This window comes from Bubalus bubalis, chromosome 9 (assembly GCF_019923935.1).
Source record: "Bubalus bubalis isolate 160015118507 breed Murrah chromosome 9, NDDB_SH_1, whole genome shotgun sequence".
In the NCBI taxonomy this organism is placed as follows: Eukaryota; Metazoa; Chordata; class Mammalia; order Artiodactyla; family Bovidae; genus Bubalus; species Bubalus bubalis.
In genome coordinates this window covers 37,959,181-37,984,672 of record NC_059165.1, presented here as the reverse complement: position 1 = coordinate 37,984,672, position 25,492 = coordinate 37,959,181, and the positions used below count along the sequence as shown (strand labels likewise).

Sequence of the window (25,492 nt, the reverse complement as noted above, 5' to 3'; positions counted from 1 at the left end):
AGTCCAAGACTAAAAGCTGTGAAAACAGAACTTTGTCCACCTCCACTCCTGTGCCCAAAAAGAGCACTGCCTCCAATATGCTTTCTTCTATTCCATCTCTAGTGCCTCAGGCAAGCCGTTATTTTTTATTATGTCCAGGTTTTATAATTGTCTTCTGCAGGGGAGTCATCTGGTAGCGTCTGCCATTACAAGAAGCTGCTAACCAAAAGTTTTTAAAAAACATCTCAGCCATAATCAATTACATGTGACTTCTTAATTTTGCTTCCTGAGCAACTCTGAAATCTGATTATCTCTCTCCAGGCTGTTGACCACCTCATTGGTTATTATTACTTCTATCCTGTTCAACTAGTTTCTTTGAATTTACCCTCGTGTTCTCCATACAATGTCAGAGATATCCCAACAGTACAAATCTAAACAGGTCTCTCTCTCATTTTTTTTTCTTTTTTTCTCTCTCTCTCTCATTTAAAAGCTTCAAGTGTATCTCTAATAATTTTAGAGTAAAATTCCAAATCCTTAAACAAGATACTGCATAAAATAGCCCTTGCTTATTTACCTAGAAAAAGGGATGAGATTGCTCTTTCTAGGTGAGCTCCAGCCACATGGCCTTTTTTCTTTATTTTCAGTGGTACTGATTTTCATGGTCATTGCCTATATACAGGGGATACATTTTTTTGGATAAGAAGTCTCTTCTACTGTTCTTTGCTCGATAACTTCACTTTGTCCTTGAGTTCTCTCCTCAAACATTAGCTTCCCCAGGGAAGACCCTTAGTCGTTCAGATTAGGCTAGGGTGCTTTGTGATAGACCTCACAGCACATGGTTCTTTGAGCACCACTGTATTACCTTCAGCTTTGGGGGGCCTCCCTTGTGGCTCAGCTGGTAAAGAATCCTCCCGCAATGCGGGACACCTGGGTTCGATCCCTGGGTTGGGAAGATCCCCTGGAGAAGGGAAAGGCTACCCACTCCATTATTCTGGCCTGGAGAATTCCAGGGACTACATGGGGTCGTAAAAAGTCAGACAGGACTGAGCAACTTTCACTTTCACTTTTCATGTGAACCACCATCTTCTGATAGTACACTATTTGATTTTGTGTTTAGGATTTTGAGCCAAAGTTATTTCTTAATAGATTCTGGTGACCTTTACAGATTCAGTAGATTGAGGCTATCTTTCATGGGCTGCAGTCTTACTGAAGCATTGAAGGAATCACACATTATAGTAATCGGAGAATTCAACATTATTTTGGAACTCAGGACATAATAAATGCATTGACTTCTGGAAATTTAGACCCATTCTTTTGTAATCACCTCTATTAACTTCTGAAAACTTTCCATCACCACAAGAGGAAACTCATACTCATTAAGCTGTCACTCAATTGTATTTATTTCTGCCTCTCCTCTCAAATCCTGATTGGCTTTCTGTCTCTATGAATTTTGTGGTTGTTTAGTTGCTAAGGCTTCCTTGTTGGCTCAGAGGGCAAAGAATCTGCCTGTAATACAGGAGAGCCAGGTCTGATCCCTGGGTCAGGAAGATCCCCTGGAGAAGGGAATGCCTATCCACTCCAGTATTCTTGCCTGGTTGGTTCGGAGTGTCTATGTTTATGAATATACCTATTTAGCATATAGCATATAAGTGACCTTTTGTGTCTGCATTCTTTCACTGTGGCATGTATCAGTATTTTATTTCCTTTCATGGCTGAAAAATATTCCAATATATGTATACACCATAATTTGTTTACCCATTTGTCTGTTTATACTTTGAGATTGTTGTGAATAGTACTATTGGAAGCACTTGTGTACAAATTTTTCAATGATTTTTGGTGTATTCCTAGGAACAGAATTGCTGATCAGATGATAATTCTATGTTTAATATTTTGATGAGACACCAAGCTCTTTTTTCAGTGACTGTACCATTTTACATTCCCAGCAGCAATGTATGAAGGCTCTTTCATCTCCACATCTTCACCAAATTTATTTTCCATTATATTTTTAAAAACAAAATATAGCCTAGTGGATGTGAAGTGGTATTTCTTCATGATTTTATTTCATTTCCTTAATGACTAATGACATTGAGCAACAACATTTCATGTGCTTCTTGGCCATTTGTATATCTTCTTTGATAAAATGTCTATTCAATTACTTTTCCATTTAAAAAATGGGTTATATTTGTGTTGTTGAGTTGTAAGAGTTATTTGTATATTTGACCTATATATATATATATGAAAGTGAAGTCGCTCAGTCGTGTCCGACTCTTTGTGACCCTGTGGACTGTAGCCCACCAGGCTCCTCCGTCCATGGGATTCTCCAGGCAAGAATACTGGAGTGGGTTGCCATTTCCTTCTCCAGGGGATCTTCCCAACTCAGGAATCGAACCTAGGTTTCCTGCATTGCAGGCAGACGCTTAAATAGAACTTTTTATAAAGTCCAATTCATCTATTTTTTTTCTTTTGTGCTTGTACTTCTGGTGTCATATCTAAGAATCCCTTGCCAAAATAAAGTACATGAAGACCTACTCATTTTTTCTTCTAAGAGTTTAATAGGTTTAGCCCATACATTTCTGAGTTTTGATCCATTTTGAGTTAATATTTGTATATGAATAAGGTGTGGTCTAGCTTTATCTTTTTACTTGTAGATATGCCTTTATTGAAGCAAAATTTGTTAAAAAGAAAATATTCTTGCAACACTGACTGGTTTTGGCACATGTGCCAAAAATCAATCAACCGTAAATGTAAAAGATTAATGCATTCTTGTTCACCAATGTTTTCACACTCATAAACATTACTGTGCTCTTAGATAGTAGAAACAAGACATATTTTTTTTAATTTGCATACTTTGTTTTTAGAAATCAATACAACCTCTGCATTCTACTTATTAAACATTGACATTCTGTACTATAATTTACTACCCTGTTCTTTTGTTCCACCATTTATTACTCTCATTATACAACCGTGGCTTTCCCACAGAAACCAAAGTTATTGATAGGCTTGAGTTCACATTTCTTATTTTGGCTCTTAAATTTTGTCTAATATTAAAGGAAGTACTTAAAAATCTACCATGAGTGTAAGTCTACTATAAAAGTTATTAAGATGGCTCTAGGAAATACCTTTAATAGTGAACATTTTGACTACCTTGTCTTTTCTTTATTATCAGCTTTTAAATGTTTATGTCTTTTGATTACTATTTATATGCTCATTTCTACTCCAGTCCAGTATGTTGAAATAAAATGAATAATTTTCAACTTATAGTCTCATACTAAAGACAAATAAATGCCTATATAATTGAAATTTTCTGAAATAAAGTCTACAGATTCTCTTTTTAATTTTAAATCTGGTGAATAAATGGCTTTAAATCCATGAGAATTTATAATCTACAAGTAGTGTGGAAAAATGTAGGGATATTAAGGATACTGTAAGTATTTCTAAATGTAAGTTTTTCTGTATTTACTTCTATTTTTGTTAATATGATTGGCCAGATATCTGATTATAGCTTTCTGCTATATGCACACACACACAAACATATACTAGTGAACACTAACAAAGAAGCAAAAATTTATCAGGCAAATATCTAAGTCAGACAGTGGGAAACTTCAGCAGTAAGACAGGTCTGGGCTGTTTCTCTTTTGTAATGGCCCTAAGCTAAGAATGTTTTCTATGGTTTTAAATAATTGCAAAAAGAAGTTTCACATGAAAATTAAATGAAACTCAAATTTCAATCTTTATAACTGAAGCTTTTACTGAAACACAGCTTTCCACTCATTGACTTATTGTTCACTGATGCTTTTGTACTAAAATGTCAGGGGTGAGTCATCCTGATGGAGATGTTATGACTGTAAACAGGGCCTAAAATATACACTATCTTATCCTTTACAAAAAAATGTTTGTTGATCTCTGGTCTAAATAAAGGCTAAAATCTAATGCAGTAGGCAAACCACTGTGACTGCTTCTGAAAGGTGTTTTGAAACTGGTGAATTTGAGCTTCAGTTTAGGGTCTTGCTGGCAAACTGAAAAAAGGAGGTTCTACTAGGAGATTTTCAACTGTCTAAATCTGGCAGACCAAAGGTCAGTATCTTTACTGTAAGCTATGAATCAGAAGTAAATGGTTCCTCCAACCCCTAGGAACCACAATGAATGCTAACTTGATGCTAAGCAATAGTACAGGAATCCCTGAACTGTTTAACAATATACCTTCCTTAAAGGGGCTTTGAAACAGAAATTAATGTTACTTGGTAGTCCACAAACCTTCTAGTTGTTAAAAAAAAAAAAAAAAAAGTCCTTAAATACTTTTAGGTTTCTAGCAAAAGTAAGTAAATATATGTATTTTTATTATCATTTTACTTCGTTTTAATATATATATAAAAAGTAGAAATTTAGAAAGTTGGCTTGCTCTATTAGTTTTCTATATTATTTTCCATTTTATTAATTTCTGTCTTTATATTTAAGTTTTCCTTGTTTTTATTTACTTTGAATTGAATTTGTTTCTTCTGATTTCATTAGGTAAAAATTTCAATCATTGATTTTAAACACTTTTTGTTTTCTAATACAAATATTTGAAGCTATAAATTGCTATATGACACAAACATTAAACTGCATTAGATGCATTCTACATTTTTTAAAAATTTACTTTGAATAATTTTAGAGTTAAGAAAATATTTTTAAAAAGAATGTAGAGTTCATGTATACCCTTCCCAACTTCTCCTATCATTACCATTTTACATAACTATCGGACAGCTGTCAAAACGAGTAAATTAATGTTGGCACAATGCCATTAATTAAACTACTGACGTTATCTGAATTTCACCAAGTTTTCCAATTTTTTTGTTTGTTTGTTTTTGTGTTCTTTCTCCTTATTCTTCTACAATTTTTGACAGCTCTTCAGTCTTTCCTTGTCTTTTGTGCTTTAACATTTTGCAGAATACTAGTCGGTTATGATTGAGAGCGTGAGTGCTCAGTCATGTCAGGCTCTTTGCTACCCCGTGGGCTGTAGCCCGCCAGGCTCCTCTGTCCATGGGATTCTCCAGGCAAGAATACTGGATGAGTTGCCATGCCCTCCTCCAGGGGGTCTTCCTGACCCAAGGATCGAACCTACATCATGCATCTCCTACATTGGCAGGCAGATTCTTTAACTGCATCACCTGGGAAGACCATTATGGTTGAGGATGTTTCTCAAACTGGGTTTGTCTGATAATTTTTTATAATCAGGTTAAAGCTATACATCTCTTTTTGCAAGAGTGTTACAGAAATGATATTTGGTACTTTTTTGTAAAACATATCCTGGGCTTCATATCATTATGTCTTATTTTATTTTAACCTCATTCACTTTATTTAATATACTGTACATTTATTCTTTCAGATGGAAATATTTTCTGATATTCTTTGCCATTTCTTCTTTAACCAATAGAATATTTAAAGTATGCTTTGTTTTATTTTTAAGTTTGGGGATTTCTGAATATCTTATTTTTTTAATTTCTAATTTATTGCATTTTACTCAGAGGAAATACTTTGTAAGACTTTATTTTGAAATCTATTGAAACATTTTTAGCTTAGCTATGGGTTCAGAAAGTATGTGCATTCTACAGGTTGGGTGAAGTTTGCAAATGTCAATTAGCTCAGGGTGTTAAATCTCTAACTATGATTGGGGATTTATCTTTCTTCCTTTACTTATGTAAGTTGGACTTCCCTGGTGGCTCAGATGATAAAGCATCTGCCTAGAATGTGGGAGATCCGGGTTCAATCCCTGGGTCAGGAAGATCTCCTGGAGAAGGAAATGGGGCGAGAAGGAAATGGCAACCTACTCTAGTATTCTTGCCTGGAAAATCCAGAGGAACCTGGTAGGCTACAGTCCATGGGGTCACAAAGAGTCAGACACGACTGAACGACTTCACTCACTTCCCTCACATATTTAAAGCTCTGTTATTAGGCCTATAAAGGCATACCTCAGAGATACTGTGGGTTTGATTCCAGACAACAATAAAGTGAATAGTGAAATAACGCAAGTCCCTATATATTTTTTTGGTTTCCTAGCACATATAAGGAGAAGGCAATGGCACCCCACTCCAGTACTCTTGCCTGGAAAATCCCATGGACGGAGAGCCTGGTGGGCTGCAGTCCATGGGGTTGCTAAGAGTCAGACATGACTGAGCGACTTCACTTTCACTTTTCACTTTGATGCATTGGAGAAGGAAATGGCAACCCACTCTAGTGTTCTTGCCTGGAGAATCCCAGGGATGGGGGAGCCTGGTGGGCTGCTGTCTATGGGGTTGCACAGAGTCAGACATGACTGAAGTGACTTAGCAGCAGAGCACATATAAAAGTTACATATATACTATACTGTAGTCTATTAAGTGTGCAATAGGATTAAGTCTTTAAAAATGTATCAATACACACCTGAATTTAAAAATACTTTGTTGTTAAAAAATGACAACCATCATCTAAGCCTTCAGTGAGTCATAATCTTTTTACAGTAGTAACATCACAGATCACAGATCACCATAACATATATAATGATGAAACAGAAATATAGTGAGAATTAACAAATGTGACACAGAGATTTGAAGTAAGCATGTGCTATTAGAAAAATGGTACTAATAGAACTGTTTAACACAGGGTTGCCTTTACCCTTCAATTTGTATTAAAAAAAAAAAAAGCTTACCTGCCTAGAGCAGCAAATTGAAACACAATAAAATGAGGCCTGCATGTGCATGTATACATTTATTATTGTCTTATTTTTGGACAAATTAATATTTTTCTCATTATTAAATGTTCCTCTTTATTTCTGATAATATTTTAAGTTCATTTTTTATGTTAATATAGCACTCCACTTTTTTGTACGTACTATTCATATGACATTTCTTTTTCTATCCTTTTAGTTTTTCCTATGTCATTAAACTTAAAATGGGGTTTTGTAGAAAACATATAGTTGGGTCTGATTAAATCAAACAAGACAATCATTGACTTTTAACTGGGAAGTTTAGTCCATTAAAATTTATTTATCAATACGGTTGAATTTGCAGGAGGGATGGCAACCCACTCTGGTATTCTTGCCTGGAGAATCTTCATGGGCAGAAGAGCCTGGCAGCTACAGTTCACAGACTTGCAAAGAGTCAGACACAACTGGAGCAATTTAGCATGCATGCACGCATGGTTGAACTTAACTACCATTTTGTCATTTGTTTTCTATTTTTCTATAAGTTTTTGTTCATTCCTTTCTTTCTTTCTTAGGGATCTAATAGTCCTTTTCTAATGTGATATTTTAATGCCTCTATTAATTTTTTAGCTAAACTTGTTAGCATTAGTTTAGTGGCTGCTCTAGAGTGACAATATCTATCCTTAACTTACCATAGAATTTTTAGAATTAATTTGTACCACAAGTAGCAAAATATAAGAAAGTTGTGATAGAACAGTTTCAATTACACTCTGGCCTTTTGCCATTGTTACTTTATATACTACATAGGCATATTATAACAAATTACATAATACATGTTATATTTTTTCATATATTGTTTAAAGAAATTAAGAGAAAAAATCATATATTTATCATTTTCAGTGTTCTTTCATTCTTCTTATAGATACAAATTTTCATACAGTATATTTCTGGTGTCACTCTAGCCTAAAGAGTTTTCTTTAGTATTTCTTGCAGTGTGGGTCAGATGGCAATACATAAATTATTTTTTATTTACTGATTCTTTCATTTGCCAGCCAATCTATCTGCTATGTATACAGCAAATTTTTCATTTCAGATATTTTATTTTATAATTCTAAAATTTCCATTTGGTTTTTATAGTCTCCATTTCTACTTTGGGCTTCACATAACTTCTCTTATTATGCTTCCCTGGTGGCTCAGCTGGTAGAAAATCCACCTTCAATGTGGGAGATCTGGATTTGATCCCTCGGATTGGGAAGATCCCTTGGAGAAGGGAACACTACCCACTCCAATATTCTGGCCTGGAGAATTCCATGGACTATCCCTTGGGGTCGCAGAGTCAGACATGACTGAGTGACTTTCATTTTCACTTTCAATTTCTCTCATTATAAGCATATTTTCCTTTGAGTCTTTGGATGTATTTGGAATTGGAATTAAAATCCAAACTCTGCCTTTCCTATGGTGAGCAGCAACTAAAACTTTCAACATTTTTAGTCTTTTATCTGTTGCTTTACACAGAGAAATTTGGTGCTTCCTTGATTCATGAACAGTTCAGGGATCACCAAGGGATTTGGGCAGTATTTTGGAGATTTTTGTGGCACCTTCCTTTCCAAAATTTCACCTTTATTTTATAGAGTCTGACTGCACTGATTTTCATTATCTGACTCATTGAGCTAGTAAGACTGAGCTTAGCCATGACTCTTCAGATTTGGAGTTTTCCATTACATGAAATAATAAATCCTCCATACAGCTCTTTTTGTCTTAACTTAGTTTGATTTGATTTTCCACCTGTTGAAACTGAATAAAATCTAACTAATATAAAGGCTTTTGTTATTAGTAGAACCTCTGGAAACAATGGAGGTTTTTCAGTGGGGAGTTATAGATTCCAACCCCCCAGTTCATGTCAAATTCGAATAAGGAAGAGATATCTGTACCTTCACTTGGGTAAAGTCAAAACTGTAAACAATGATTTGTTTAATTTATGCACTTTTTGCTAGACTGTGAGATTCTTGATGGCTATCTTATTTGTCTCTGTACCTCCAGGGCATAGCATGCAGTGCTCAACATATGTTTGTTGAGCAAATGAATTTTGACATTTGAATTTGGCAATTGAATTGCAAGTTATTATTTAACAAAGCAGTTACGAAGTCAGGGATTGATTGATCAACCCATCCTCTACACCTAAGCCAAAATAATCTATTCAAGAATTAAAGTAAGGGTTTCCCTGTTGGTCCAGGGATTAAGAATCTGCCTTGCAATGCGGGGGATCCTGGTTCCACCTCAGGTCGGAGAAGATCTCACAGGCCTCGGGGCATTTAAGCCCACACCACAACTACTGAGCCCGAGATCTTGAGGCAGTAAGCCCCAACTACTGAAGCCCTTGTGCTCCAGAGCCTGTGCTCTGCAACAAAAAGAAGCCACCGCAGTGAGAAGCACATGCACCACAACTGGAGAGCAGCCCTGCTCACCACAACTAGAGAAAAGCTGTCCAGCAACGAAGACCCAGGAGAAGGCAATGGCGACCCACTCCAGTACTCTTGCCTGGAGAATCCATGGATGGAGGAGCCTGGTAGGCTGCAGTCCATGGGGTCGCGAAGAGTCGGACTCGACTGAGTGACTTCACTTTCACTTTTCACTTTCATGCATTGGGGAAGGCAATGGCACCCCACTCCAGTACTCTTGCCTGGAAAATCCCATGGACGGAGGAGCCTGGTAGGCTGCAGTCCATGGGGTCACACAGAGTTGGACACAACTGAAGCGACTTAGCAGCAGCAATGAAGACCCAGCACAGCCAAAAATTAAAAAAAAAAAAAAGAAAAGAAATTAAAGTAAGTAATTTCAGAGACTACTTAGTACTATCCAACAGTTTCCCAGTACACTCAAGACAAAGCATAATTTTGCTTCCAGGGTTTAGAATGTGTACCATGTCCTGGCCCTTTTCTCTCTAGTTGTTACTACTCTCTCATTTTTTTCATTATGCTCCAGCTTACTGGTCTTCAATTTTTTCTCTCTAAGCTTATTTCTGATCCAGAGTTTTCTTTACTTGCTGTTCACTCCATCTAGAATGTTCTTTCCACAACTTTTCAGCTGGTTCCTCATCATTCAGATCTCAAAATCTCACCTTTTCAGAGACCTTTTCCCACATCTCCATATGTATATGAGTACCAGCTAACAAACACAGTTTGAAATTAAAAGTGAAAGTTGCTCAGTCGTGTCCACCTCTTTGCGACACCATGGACTATACAGTCCATGCAATTCTCCAGGGCAGAAAGCTGTTCTTTTCTCCAGAGGATCTTCCTAACCCAGTGATCAAACCCAGGTCTCCCACACTGCAGGTGGACTTTTTACCAGCTGAGCCACCAGGGGAGCTCAAACACAGTTTAGTGCATTACTTTATTTTTATTATTTAAAACATTACTACTTTATGAAATCATCTTGATTATTTATTTGTTTTCTGTATGGTCTGTCTCATATCAAAATGGAATCTCCATGGGAGCAGGAAACTTACCTGCCTTGCTCATTCCTATATCTTCAGTGCCTATAGCAGTGCTTGCTGGGTGCCTAGAAAGAATTCAATAAATATTTGATAAGCAAATGAATTTAATCACAACAAACTAAAGGCGACCGTAAATAATCTGCTTTATAAATAGTTAATTCACCATAAAAAGAAATCAAACTAGCTAATTGGAATCATGAGGTAAAACTATTGTCACTTAGGTCCTGCATGGCCAGAAATTAGATTGAAAGCAGATATATAGCTGTCATGTAAAAAAAAAGGAGGGGGGGCAGCCTAAGTTATTTTATTGCTCTCTCTTCTTGAAGTAGAATTTATACATAAAAAATGAGAACCATTAAAGTTAATGGTGTATCACAGACTGGCCATATAGATTTTTCTCCACAATTGATCTCATTCATTTTGGGTATTTGCTATTTGCTAGACATTCATTTAGGAGCAAGGATTGGCCTCTGTATTCTGTGTGATCCTTTTTATTGTTCATTTTTTAATGCTGTTGCTCAAGACACATACATGAATACATTTGGTAGTTTTCCCTATAAAAACACCCAATTTTTCTGATGAAGATTTCTTCTCAGCATATTTATTTGTAAACATGTTAGTTGGTGTATTAGCACTGTTTGAACATTTATGCTACTTACCACACAATTGTGTATGGAGATGGCATACATTAGCAAGTCTTCAGCACTGTTATGGAGGAATCCAGGCAGGCATAGTTCACTCTTTCTTCTACCTGCTTTGCAGAACTTCCAGTTTTGTAGAGATATTACCCTTCTTATGGATACTACATCCACAGAAGTGACTTATGAACATGTTTGGTCCATTATCACAAAAAAGTCACTGGGTTATCTCCGCTCACTCTAGCCTCCTTCTAGGGCAAGTCCTATCTGCATCTTTACATCTTTTGAGCACAAGTGTTGCTCTACGTCCTACTCTTTGCTTCTCCTGAGCAGTACTACAAGCCTTTGCTACCGCCATTGTCAGGCAGCGCTACTACTCACCACAGCCCCTAAGGTGACAGAGCCACCGTACTTCAGGAAGACAGAAAATGATTTACTTCCCTTTTTTCTGTCATCCACTTTGTCACATGGCCTCCAAATAAGAGGCTAGTGTTATTTAAAAAAAAAAAAAAAAAAAAAAGGCTGGTGTTTTCCTGTTTTCTGGTGAGTTAGTTGCTTCTGATTTCAAACATTCTTGAGCCTAAGCTCTATTCATGTTTTTGCCCAACAGTGGAAAACCCATAGGGAATCTGGAGAAGGAAATGGCAACCCACTCCAGGATTTGTGCCTGAAGAATCCCACAGACAGAGGAGTCTGGCAGGCTACAGTCCTTGGGTTTGCAAAGAGTTGGACATGACTGAGCAACTAACACTTCATTTCAGTCGCTCAGTCGTGTCTGACTATGCGATCCCGTGAACTGCAGCACGCCAGGCTTCCCTGTCCATCACCAACTCCCAGAGTTTACCCATACTCATGTCCATTGAGTCGATGATGCCATCCAACCATCTCTGTCATGCTCTTCTCCTCCTGCCTTCAATCTTTTCCAGCATCAGGGTCTTTTCCAATGAGTCAGCTCTTCGCATCAGATGGCCAAAGTATTGGAGTTTCAGCTTCAATATCAGTCCTTCCAAAGAACACCCAGGACTGATCTCCATTAGAATGGACTGGTTGGATCTCTTTGCAGTCCAAGGGACTCTCAAGAGTCTTCTCCAACACCACAGTTCAAAAGCATCAATTCTTCTGTGCTCAGCTTTCTTTATAGTCCAACTCTCACATCCATACATGACTACTGGAAAAACCATAGCCTTGACTAGACAGATCTTTGTTGATAAAGTATTGTCTCTGCTTTTTAATATGGTGTCTAGATTAGTCATAACTTTCCTTCCAAGGAGTAAGCGTCTTTTACTTTCATGGTTGCAATCACCATCTGCAGTGATTTTGGAGCCCAGAAAAATAAAGTCTGACACTGTTTCCACTGTTTCCCCATCTATTTGCCATGAAGTGATGGGACCCGATGCCATAATCTTAGTTTTCTGAATGTTGAGCTTTAAGCCAACTTTTTCACTCTCCACTTTCACTTTCATCAAGAGGCTCTTTAGTTCTTCACTTTCGGCCATAAGGGTGGTGTCATCTGCATATCTGAGGTTATTGACATTTCTCCCAGCAATCTTGATTCCAGCTTGTGCTTCTTCTAGCCCAACGTTTCTCATGATGTACTCTGCATATAAGTTAAATAAGCAGGGTGGCGATATACAGCCTTGATGTACTCCTTTTCCTATTTGGAACCAGTCTGTTGTTCCACGTCCAGTTCTAACTGTTCCTTCCTAACCTGCATACAGGTTTCTCAAGAGGCAGGAGTGGCAGCTGCATGGCACAGGAGCGGCTGAGAGGAGCTACCCTACATCGAAGGTCAGGAACGGTGGCTGTGAAGAGATACCCCACATCCAAGGTAAGAGAAACCCAAGTAAGATGGTAGGTGCTGAGAGAGAGCATCACAGGGCAGACAGACTGAAACTACAATCACAGAAAACTAGCCAATATCATCACATGGACCACAGCCTTGTCTAACTCAATGAAACTAAGCCATGCCATGTGGGGCCACCCAAAATGGATGGGTCATGTTGGAGAGGTCTGACAGAATGTGGTCCACTGGAGAAGGGAATGGCAAACCACTTCAGTATTCTTGCCTTGAGAACCCCATGAACCTAACACATAGTGGAATCTATATGCAAGTAACAATTTGCTGCTGCTGTTCAGTTGCTAAGTCATGTTGGACTCGTGACTTCATGGACCACAGCATACCAGGCTTCCTTGTCCTTCACCATCTCCTGGAGTTTGCTCAGAGTCATGTCCATTGAGTCAGTGATGCCATCCAACCATCTCCTCCTCTGCTGCCCCCTTCTCCTCCTGCCCTCAATCTTTCCCAGCATCGGGGTCTTTTCCAATGAGTTCACTCTTTGCATCAGGTGGCAAAAAAGTACTGGAGCTTCAGCATCAGTCCTTTCAATGAATATTCAGAGTTGATTTTATGTATTAGCTGTGTTCCTCCTCTGATGCCTAATTCTTCTTTACTGAACTATGCCTAACTGCCTGACGCAATAACAGCTACTAACATTTAGGAGTGCTAGTCACATGCTTGGAGTGTGCTTCTTGTCTTAATCTCAGCTAAACCCTATAAGGTAGATTTCTGTCATTATTTCTAGGAAGGCAGAGAAATATGCCTGTTTTGTTTCCTGCTATATTTTCAACACCTAGAACAGAGTCTGAGACAGAGTAATTGTTCAATAGATATTTGTTAGATGAATGAAATTTCATTCATGAGAAAGCTGAGATTTAGCAAGGTAAAGCAACTTGCTCAAGGATTTGGCAGGACTAAGATTTGAAAATTAAGCTTATCTGACACTGAAATCCTCACTCAAAACCTCCCAAAGATTCCTTGGTCTTAGGCAGAGACCTTTGTCAGACCCAACTCATCAATCAGATGGACCCATGCCTAAATCTCAGCATGAAGTGTGGACCAGGCTCCAGGGAGGATGGTGTCACACTCATTCTATGAGGGAAACTGAGAAATTGATATGGAGCCGAATGTTTTGAAAAATTAAATATTCAAACTTATTAGAGAAAAATTAGCAATTCCAAATCATACTCGTCATCTTCCCAGGCTAAGTTCCTTTAAATTTGGGTGAGGCCTCAAAACTATCATTGCTTCCACTAATCCCTCACCTGGAAGGCGACTTCTTCTCCACTCAAATCCTTCCCATCCTCAATGATCCAACTCAAAAAGGATCACACCTATACAAGCTTGATTGCCTTGGTGAGAGGTTAGCTCTTTCTTCCAGTTGAACTTAGTAATTGTTTGGCTAAGGTTATCATAAAGCTGCTGAATAAACAGTAGTTATTTATATGAATTGAGTAAACTGAGTAGCTCAAATTGAGAATTTATTTATTATTCGTTTGTTCATTGCATACTGCCTTGAATTTCATTTTTGCTTATGTTTCCTTGCCAGGGTCCAGCCCCGGCTGATCCAGGGTATTCGAAGGAGAGACGGCATAGGCGAGGGTCAGGAAACAATAGTTTCAATTAGATATTAATTAGAGATGTAAGGAGTAATAGAATGAGGATAGCTCAGTAGGAAAATTCAGTGGAGAAAAGAGGCTGAGTAGCTTGGTTTACCCGGGGGACCAATAAAACTTCAAGACAAGAAGCTTGCACCACTTACATAGGCCGCAGGCGTCCTTCCGTTCTCCCGAAGGAGAGGAGACACTGAGGCCTCCCCGGTCGGATCTTAGAAGCCCAGGCAAAATTAGTAAGCTTGGTGGGTTCTGCGCTCCAGATGGAGACTCAGCCAGAGTGAGAGAGGGAGAGACATGGGGAGACCAGTCTTTCGAGGAACTGATCCCAATTCTTTATTTTCCATGGTCTACTTTTATACACTGAGATGTTATGCAAAAGTCACGCGGGGTCAGCAGTCCTGACTTTTATCAAAGTCAAGTGCTTCATACAAACGTATACAGAGGTCTTAGGGGTGTTACATCATCTTCTGGCCAGGGGGCCTGCTGACAATTTACGACCCTCTCCTTGTGACAGCGGTCAGTCAACCAGGACACTTATTTCTCCAGGGGTAATTATTCTTAAAACAGACGCCACCCAAATAAAGTTACATTCCTATAGGGAGAGGGTATAGTGGGTTTTAATTAAGGAAAGAATTTACTTAGCCTAAGGTCTAACGTGATTAATATCAAAGGTTAATACTTATTTCTTCTATATATTCATTAATGTGTATAAGGGCAGGGGATGTGGAGACTTAGCAGTAAACATTGGCTCAACAAATGAAAAACCCTTCACCAATACAATTTCTAATCAGCCCACTATACTTATACTAATGGTTTTCTAACTTTTCTAAGGAACGTGTTTGTAGAAGGTTTAAAGCATCTCGTGCCTCTCATGGTTGGGAGGCTGTGAGCAATCACATGTGGCCGGACAAGCCTGTCAGGCAGGCTAGAGAACCTTCAGAGGAGTTTGTAGGTCAAAACACTCCTATCACGCCCAGGAATTATTATTAACTGGAGCTCTAAGTTAACTCCTTCTCCGAAAGAGGTGGTGGGGGACAGCCCCCTGTAAAGTCAGAGGTGTAGGTAAGAGCACAAAGTAGTAAAGTAGGCAGGCTCTGGTTATGGGGGTAGATGCTCAAGGATTTCCATGGGGGACTCCTGAGGCTCGATCCCCCCTTTGCGTATGTCGAGCCTCCTTCCTCATGACCTTTGCCATGGGTGGAGTGCCTCACGCCAGCCCCCAACATTTCCTCTCTTTACTCAGATCTCAAGAAGCTTGAGGACAGGGTCTGTGTCCAGTCTGTGTCCTTTCCTGCCTCATACTGCTCACAGTGCAGAGACTATTGTTAGGCACTAACCCTTTGCTGGGGATTAGATTTATTGACCAATATGGTGACTGACTGGCCAATATGGGCAGAATCTTGGCAAAGGGCACAATGTCTTTGGCATTACTGTGCTTAGTTTAAATTCCATTTTGTTGATCCTTATGGACTAGAAAATTCACAGCCAGAGTATGTTTCCCAATTAGAAGGTTTAGATGGAAGAGTTTTTATTCACTTGAGGTTTTGATTTCTGATGAACACTTGAGTTTAGTTGTTGGTAGGCTTCCCAAAGTACCTGAGCACTTCATAAGTGACTGGTTAGGGTCTTTGAAGTAGAGAACATATGTAGGCAGAGATTTTGCCCAGAGAAATGTGGATATAAGTCCCTGGATGGGGACTTGGCCTCGCTTAACTAATCACAACTCAGGAGTCAGGAGAAACTAGAATTTGTCAATATTTCCTTATATAGAAGTTCATGTATAGCTAATTTTAAGTTCTTGCCGAATGGTGATATAACTTATTACAAATAAAGTCTTTCTCAAGTCCAGCATGACCTTACTCTGTAAGAATTACCATCAACATCTAAGTCTTCTCCTAGGGGTCCACATGCCCAGTGGAAACTTGGATAAAATATGTTGTATCTACATTTGCTGCTGAGTTTTTATAAACTTGATGGGATTAAACATTCCATACACTTTTTCAATCAATCAAAGCATATTTGAAATGCCCAGGGATGTCACTTGCACATCTAAATCCATAAAGAAAGGCATTACTTATTAAGTTTTAAAATTATTTGTTTCATTTAAATCAATGTATTTTCCCTTGGTTGCACAGAGTCAGACATGACTGAAGCTATTCAGCACAGCATGGCATTCTCCCTTGCGTATTTTCAATAAGAGCATGGAGTTCTTCGGTCCTAGATTATTCAAGTGTGTGCTTTCTCACTCAGTTGTGTCCGATTCTTTGCAACCCCAAGGACTGTAGCCCACCATAGACTGTTGCCCACCATAGACTGTCTATGGAATTCTCCAGGCAAGAATACTGGAGTGGGTTACCATTTCCTTCTCCAGGGGATCTTCCTGACCCAGGGAATGAACCCATGTCTCCTGTGTTTCCTGCATTGCAGTTGTATTCTTTACCCACTGAGCCATTGGAGAAGCCCAGATTATCCAAGTAATCTCCTATTTTTCTAAATTGTTTCCAGCACAGTCAAAATGAGAAAAAGATATTCCCTCAAATTTTTATAGGATATGACCTTAAATGGACTTTGTATCTATGAAGACATTTTAAAGTTACGATTCTTAGCCACCAGCACAGACCTTAATCTCAAATTGCATCGTCTTAGAACATCCTAAAAAGCTGTCAGTTCAACAATGACAGCTCTGAAATAACAGACCAACCTGTGTTGTCCTAGGCAGATCACCCCAGCCAGGTCCCAGCAGAGGAAATACAGATTAAAAAATAAATGACAAATACAAAAGTACACAAAGATGCTAAAGAAAAATAGCACATCTTCAGGACTCAGCAGAAAGACTCCAAACATCCAATTCATGGCCAGCTGGTAGAATAAAGTACATAGAACTTATACCTGTTTTAAACCTCATATATATGCTAAAATGCACTGCAGTTTACAGATATATTTTACATAAGCTATTGAATTTGATCTTCCTAACTAGCAGGTAAGGCTTGCAGGATTATATCTGTGTCAAGATGAAGAAATTGAAACATGGAAAGCTGAACTTGATGTTGAGAACCTGGTTTAAATTATGGCTCTGTCAGTGACATTTTCTAGTTCATAAGTGAGGTCAAGTAAGTTAATTTCAGTGGCGACAGCTTCCATATCTATTAAATAACACAAGACCTACACACCCAATTGTTGTGACGAATCAACGTGGCAAGGTGTGCAAAGTGCTTACTAAGCATGTTTGCACATAGTACATGACCTGATATTATTGACATTTTCAAGGTCACTAAACTAATAAATCACAGAGCCAGGCCCAAGACATCAATCCTTATTGAGAAGTAAATAGTTTACATAGTGAAACTCAGTATAATATTATCTGTTTACCCTTGACAACTTTTTGAAATTGATGTCATGACTTAAACTACTAAGGCAATGCTAGAATCAGAGGCACATTTCCATTAAATTTGACATTTTTATAAATCCTTCCTAGGGATAATTCATTTTTTATTCATAATAATCTTGTGTAATCAAGAGGGACCATATACCAACTTTACAGACAGATCAGGAAATGAAAAATCCAGACCCATCTGTTTCTCCATCAATAGCACTCATCAGCTCAGTAATGGGACCAAATGATACTGGTTGGGCAATGGTGAATTTTTTCAGTGCCTCATTGAATGTGAGATTGTGATTGAATGGACCCACTTCCCCTCACTTTTCCATTTTCTGCAGATAAGTATTTTATACTCTGTGGTTTTTTTTTTTTGTTTTTTTTTTTTAAATCTGTCCCTCTCTCTTCTCCTAGACCAGAATCAAGGATGAAGCCATGGTTCTTCTGTGGGTTCTTGCAACAACCACCTAAATGGGCTCCCTGTGTATATTCTTGTTCCCCTCTGATTTGTCTGTGGCAATTTTCTTTTGACAGTGGAAGAGTTCTGTGATTGAGAACTGATTTCTGGAGAAAGAAAGTACTGAGTGGCCTTACCAACTGGCTGCATAATGGAGATTACAGCTGACCTCTATCTTTAGGGCAACATTAAGTATTCTTGTGTTTGATAATGGACAACTGGCATATTCCATAGGCTATAGTTCCTGTTATCAATCAGCTATATGTGTTTAGCCTGGGGGTTTAGATTCTCAGTGAGGCCATGGTAAAGATGTGTTTGCTAGGCCAAGAATATGGCTGTTTCCTTCCAGAACCGTCCAGATCTACAATAGGGACAACAGTAGTCCTCTGTAGGCTTGTTGTCAGGTTCAGATGTGAAGATGCATATAATGCAATTAAGTACAATCCTAGCAAATAACATATGCTCACTAAATGTTATAGGCCATTGTCATTCTTCAAATGGTATTGATTCTCGTTATTAAAAAATAATTTGGGAGGAGGAGCCAAGATGGCGGAGGAGTAGGACGGGGAGAACACTTTCTCCCCCACAAATTCATCAAAAGAGCATTTAAACGTCGAGTAAATTCCACAAAACAACTTCTAAATGCCGGCAGAGGACATCAGGCACCCAGAAAAGCAGCCCAACTCTTCGAAAGGAGGTAGGAAAAAATATAAAAGACAAAAAAAGAGACAAAAGAGGGAGGGACGGAGTTCCGTCCCGGGAAGGGAGTCTTAAAAAGAGAGAAGTTTCCAAACACCAGGAAACCCTCTCACTGCCGAATCTGTGCCGAGCTTTGGAAGCACAGAGGGCAACATAAAAGGGAGGGAAAAAAAAAAAAAAATAAACAATCAAAAATCGCGGATTGTGAGCCCTACGGGAACTCCCCCAGCGGAGAAGCAGCGCAGACGCCTGCACACGGCATTAGCAAGCGGGGGCTGGGCAGGGAAGTGCGGCGCGGGCTGTGTCCCTTAGAGTAAGAATCGGGCCGAATGTCCTGAGCGCTATCTGAGCGAAATAATTTGGGCTAGCAAACCAGACTGTGGGATATCTACCACGCGAAAAGCCAGCCCTAACCTAAGACACCGCCAGGCCCGCGCACAGAACAAAGGACTGAACAGAGATAGCCGGCTGCAGACCTTCCCCCTCCGGTGACAGGCAGCCAGAGCCGGAAGGGGGCAATCGCAGCCCCAGAGAGACCCTATCTATAAAACTGTAAGCAGGCTTCTTTGCTAACTAAAACTTCTTGGGGGTCTTGACGGTCAACATCTGCCTGAGAAGGTGCGCCGGTTTTACACCCAGATAACCGAGTGGCAGGGAGGCGATAAGTCGCAGCATTGGCGCCCGCCAAACACCTCATCACCTGAGCTGCTCGGATCTGGGAAGAACACAAAACGCAGGCCCAACCGAGTCTGCGCCTCTGAGGACTACCCGAGTGCCTGAACCTGAGCGGCTTGGACCTGGGAGCTCAGCCCAGGGCCGGCCTCTGATTGTTCCCGGCGGAACAACCTAGAGCCCAAGCAGCGTGGGCAGGGAGGCTACACGCGCCGTGAGCGGGGGCAGACCCAGTGTGGCTGAGGCACTGCGAGCGCACGCCAGTGTTATCTGTTTGCAGCATCCCTCCCTCCCTCCCCACAGCGCGGCTGAACAAGTGAGCCTAAATTAAAAAAAAAAAAAGAAAAAAATAGTGTCCTCCACCGTCCCCTTTGTGTCAGGGCGGGAACCAGACACTGAAGAGACCAGCAAACAGAAGAAGCTATAACAGAGGGAAACGCCTTGGAAGCTACAGGCCATAGATTAAAACCCTGTGGTTACTACGGATTACATAGGAAGGGGCCTATAGATCTTGAGAAATATAAGTCGGACTAAGGAACTGCCAAAAATGAACTGAACCCACAATACTCATAACAAAACCAGAGAAAGACCTAGATATATTTTTACTATTTTTACGATCAATCTTTCTTTCTTTTTTTAATTAAAAAAAAATCTTTTTTAAGTCCTCTATTGTCCTTTAATTTTCACTTTTATAACTATTACTTTGCAAAAAAAAAAAAAAAAACGCTATTTTTTTTTCTTCTTCAGCAAACTTCATATATATATTTTATAATTTTTTGACTGTGTTTTTTTTTTTTCTTTTTTCTTTTTCTTATTTTCTTTAACATTGTATTTTTGAAATTCCAAACTCTACTCTAGATTTTTAATTTTAGCCTTTTGATATATGTTATCAATTTTGTACCTATAGTTTTTTTCATTATTTCTGTGACTTTTTTTTCCCTCTGTTTCTTTCTCTTCTTCTTTTATATAACATCGTATATCTGCAATTCCAAACTCTACTCAAGATTTTTAATTTATGCTTTTTGGTATTTGATATCAATTTTGTACCTGTATTTTCTTTATAATTTTTGCGACATTGTTTTTGTTGGTTTGTTTGTTTTCTCTCTTTATTTTTCTTCTTCTTCTTTTTTTTTTTTTTTTTTTAACGTTGTATTTTTGAAACTCCAAACTCTACTCTAGATTTTTAATTTTTGCTTTTTGGTATTAGTTATCAATTTTGTACCTGTAGTTTCTTTATAATTTTCACGACCTTGTTTGTTTTTCTTTGTTCGTTTTTTCTCTCTTTCTTTTCCTTCTTCTTTTCATTAACATCGCATTTTTGAAATTCCAAACTCTACTCTAGATTTCTAATTTTTGTTTTTATGTATTTGTTACCAATTTTGTACCTTTAAGAACCCAATCTTCAGGACCCATTTTTCACTAGTGTACGAGATTACTGGCTTGACTGCTCTCTCTCCCTTTGGACTCTCCATTTTCTCCACCAGGTCACCTGTATCTCCTCCCTAACCCCTCTCTACTCTACCCAACTCTGTGAATTTCTGTGTGTTCCAGACGGTGGAGAACACTTAAGGAACTGATTACTGGCTGGATCTGTCTCCCTCCTTTTCATTTCCCCCTTTTATCCTTCTGGCCACCTCTGTCTCCTGCCTCCTTCTTCTCTTCCCTGTATAACTCCGTGAACATCTCTGAGCGGTCCAGTTGTGGAGTGCACATAAGGAAGTGACTACTGGCTAGCCCACTCTCTCCACTATTGATTCCACCTCATCTCATTTGGGTCACCTCTAACTCCCTCCCCCCTCTTCTCTTCTCCATGTAACGCTGTGAACCTCTCTGAGTGACCCTCACAGTAGAGAAACTTTTCATCTTTAACGTAGATGGCTTATCAGTGGTGCTGTATAGAAGGAGAAGTTTTGAAACTACTGTAAAATTAAGACCGATAACTGGAAGTAGGAGGCTTAAGCCCAAACCCTGACTCCAGGGAACTCCTGACTCCAAGGAACATTAATTGACAGGAGCTCATCAAACGCCTCCATACCGACACTGAAACCAAGCACCACACAAGGGCCAACAAGTTCCAGGGAAAGACATAACAAGCAAATTCTCCAGCAACAAAGGAACACAGCCCTGAGCTTCAAGATACAGGCTGCCCAAAGTCACCCCAAAACCATAGACATCTCATAACTCATTACTGGACATTTCATTGCACTCCAGAGAGAAGAAATACAGCTCCATCCACCAGAACATCGACACAAGCTTCCCTAACCAGGAAACCTTGACAAGCCACCTGTACAAACCCACACACAGCGAGGAAACGCCACAATAAAGAGAACTCCACAAACTGCCAGAATACAGAAAGGACACCCCAAACTCAGCAATTTAAACAAGATGAAGAGACAGAGGAATAGCCAGCAGATAAAGGAACAGGATAAATGCCCACCAAACCAAACCAAAGAGGAAGAGATAGGGAATCTACCTGATAAAGAATTCCGAATAATGATAGTGAAATTGATCCAAAATCTTGAAATTAAAATGGAATCACAGATAAATAGCCTGGAGGCAAGGATTGAGAAGATGCAAGAAAGGTTTAACAAGGACTTAGAAGAAATAAAAAAGAGTCAATATATAATGAATAATGCAATAAGTGAAATTAAAAACACTCTGGAGGCAACAAATAGTAGAATAACAGAGGCAGAAGATAGGATTAGTGAATTAGAAGATAGAATGGTAGAAATAAATGAATCAGAGAGGATAAAAGAAAAACGAATTAAAAGAAATGAGGACAATCTCAGAGACCTCCAGGACAATATTAAACGCTACAACATTCGAATCATAGGGGTCCCAGAAGAAGAAGACAAAAAGAAAGACCATGAGAAAATACTTGAGGAGATAATAGTTGAAAACTTCCCTAAAATGGGGAAGGAAATAATCACCCAAGTCCAAGAAACCCAGAGAGTCCCAAACAGGATAAACCCAAGGCGAAACACCCCAAGACACATAGTAATCAAATTAACAAAGATCAAACACAAAGAACAAATATTAAAAGCAGCAAGGGAAAAACAACAAGTAACACACAAGGGAATTCCCATAAGGATAACAGCTGATCTTTCAATAGAAACTCTTCAGGCCAGGAGGGAATGGCAAGACATACTTAAAATGATGAAAGAAAATAACCTACAGCCCAGATTATTGTACCCAGCAAGGATCTCATTCAAGTATGAAGGAGAAATCAAAAGCTTTTCAGACAAGCAAAAGCTGAGAGAATTCTGCACCACCAAACCAGCTCTCCAACAAATACTAAAGGATATTCTCTAGACAGGAAACACAAAAATGGTGTATAAATTCGAACCCAAAACAATAAAGTAAATGGCAACGGGGTCATACTTATCAGTAATTACCTTAAACGTAAATGGGTTGAATGCCCCAACCAAAAGACAAAGACTGGCTGAATGGATACAAAAACAAGACCCCTGCATATGTTGTCTACAAGAGACCCACCTCAAAACAGGGGACACATACAGACTGAAAGTGAAGGGCTGGAAAAAGATTTTCCATGCGAATAGGGACCAAAATAAAGCAGGAGTAGCAATACTCATATCAGATAAAATAGACTTTAAAACAAAGACTGTGAAAAGAGACAAAGATGGTCACTACATAATGATCAAAGGATCAATCCAAGAAGAAGATATAACAATTATAAATATATATGCACCCAACACGGGAGCACCGCAGTATGTAAGACAAATGCTAACAAGTATGAAAGAAGAAATTAACAATAACACAATAATAGTGGGAGACTTTAATACCCCACTCACACCTATGGATAGATCAACTAAACAGAAAATTAACAAGGAAACACAAACTTTAAACGATACAATAGACCAGTTAGACCTAATTGATATCTATAGGACATTTCATCCCAAAACAATGAATTTCACCTTCTTCTCAAGCGCACATGGAACCTTCTCCAGGATAGATCACATCCTGGGCCATAAAGCTAGCCTTGGTAAATTCAAAAACATAGAAATCATTCCAAGCATCTTTTCTGACCACAATGCAGTAAGATTAGATCTCAATTACAGGAGAAAAACTATTAAAAAATCCAACATATGGAGGCTGAACAACACGCTGCTGAATAACCAACAAATCACAGAAGAAATCAAAAAAGAAATCAAAATTTGCATAGAAACGAATGAAAATGAAAACACAACAACCCAAAACCTGTGGGACACGGTAAAAGCAGTCCTAAGGGGAAAGTTCATAGCAATACAGGCACACCTCAAGAAACAAGAAAAAAGTCAAATAAATAACCTAACTCTACACCTAAAGCAACTAGAAAAGGAAGAAATGAAGAACCCCAGGGTTAGTAGAAGGAAAGAAATCTTAAAAATTAGAGCAGAAATAAATGCAAAAGAAACAAAAGAGACCATAGCAAAAATCAACAAAACCAAAAGCTGGTTCTTTGAAAGGATAAATAAAATTGACAAACCATTAGCCAGACTCATCAAGAAACAAAGGGAGAAAAATCAAATCAATAAAATTAGAAATGAAAATGGAGAGATCACAACAGACAACACAGAAATACAAAGGATCATAAGAGACTACTATCAACAACTATATGCCAATAAAATGGACAACGAGGAAGAAATGGACAAATTCTTAGAAAAGTACAACTTTCCAAAACTCGATCAGGAAGAAATAGACAATCTTAACAGACCCATCACAAGCACGGAAATTGAAACTGTAATAAAAAATCTTCCAGCAAACAAAAGCCCAGGTCCAGACGGCTTCACAGCTGAATTCTACCAAAAATTTAGAGAAGAGCTAACACCTATCCTGCTCAAACTCTTCCAGAAAATTGCAGAGGATGGTAAACTTCCAAACTCATTCTATGAGGCCACCATCACCCTAATACCAAAACCTGACAAAGATCCCACAAAAAAAGAAAACTACAGGCCAATATCACTGATGAACATAGATGCAAAAATCCTTAACAAAATTCTAGCAATCAGAATCCAACAACACATTAAAAAGATCATACACCATGACCAAGTGGGCTTTATCCCAGGGATGCAAGGATTCTTCAATATCTGCAAATCAATCAATGTAATACACCACATTAACAAATTGAAAAATAAAAACCATATGATTATCTCAATAGATGCAGAGAAAGCCTTTGACAAAATTCAACATCCATTTATGATAAAAACTCTCCAGAAAGCAGGAATAGAAGGAACATACCTCAACATAATCAAAGCTATATATGACAAACCCACAGCAAACATTATCCTCAATGGTGAAAAATTGAAAGCATTTCCTCTAAAGTCAGGAACAAAACAAGGGTGCCCACTTTCACCATTACTATTCAACATAGTTTTGGAAGTTTTGGCCACAGCAATCAGAACAGAAAAAGAAATAAAAGGAATCCAAATTGGAAAAGAAGAAGTAAAGCTCTCACTGTTTGCAGATGACATGATCCTCTACATAGAAAACTCTAAAGACTCCACCAGAAAATTACTAGAACTAATCAATGACTATAGTAAAGTTGCAGGATATAAAATCAACACACAGAAATCCCTTGCATTCCTATACACTAATAATGAGAAAACAGAAAGAGAAATTAAGGAAACAATTCCATTCACCATTGCAACAGAAAGAATAAAATACTTAGGAATATATCTACCTAAAGAATCTAAAGACCTATATATAGAAAACTATAAAACACTGGTGAAAGAAATCAAAGAGGACACTAACAGATGGAGAAATATACCATGTTCATGGATTGGAAGAATCAATATAGTGAAAATGAGTATACTACCCAAAGCAATCTATAGATTCAATGCAATCCCTATCAAGCTACCAACAGCATTCTTCACAGAGCTAGAACAAATAATTTCACAATTTGTATGGAAAAACAAAAAACCTCGAATAGCCAAAGCGATCTTGAGAAAGAAGAATGGAACTGGAGGAATCAACCTACCTGACTTCAGGCTCTACTACAAAGCCACAGTTATCAAGACAGTATGGTACTGGCACAAAGACAGAAATATAGATCAATGGAACAAAATAG

At 38.6% G+C, this 25,492-nt stretch overlaps 1 long non-coding RNA gene across 1 annotated transcript in view; it reads right to left on the bottom strand.

Moving 5' to 3' along the window:
• Positions 1–10,141: 10,141 nt before the first annotated feature.
• LOC123335229 overlaps positions 10,142–25,492 on the bottom strand; it is a 78,875-nt gene continuing 63,524 nt past the window's right edge. The window contains exon 3 of the long non-coding RNA XR_006553631.1: positions 10,142–10,195. This is a non-coding gene — a long non-coding RNA (uncharacterized LOC123335229). The remainder of the gene's footprint in view (positions 10,196–25,492) is intronic.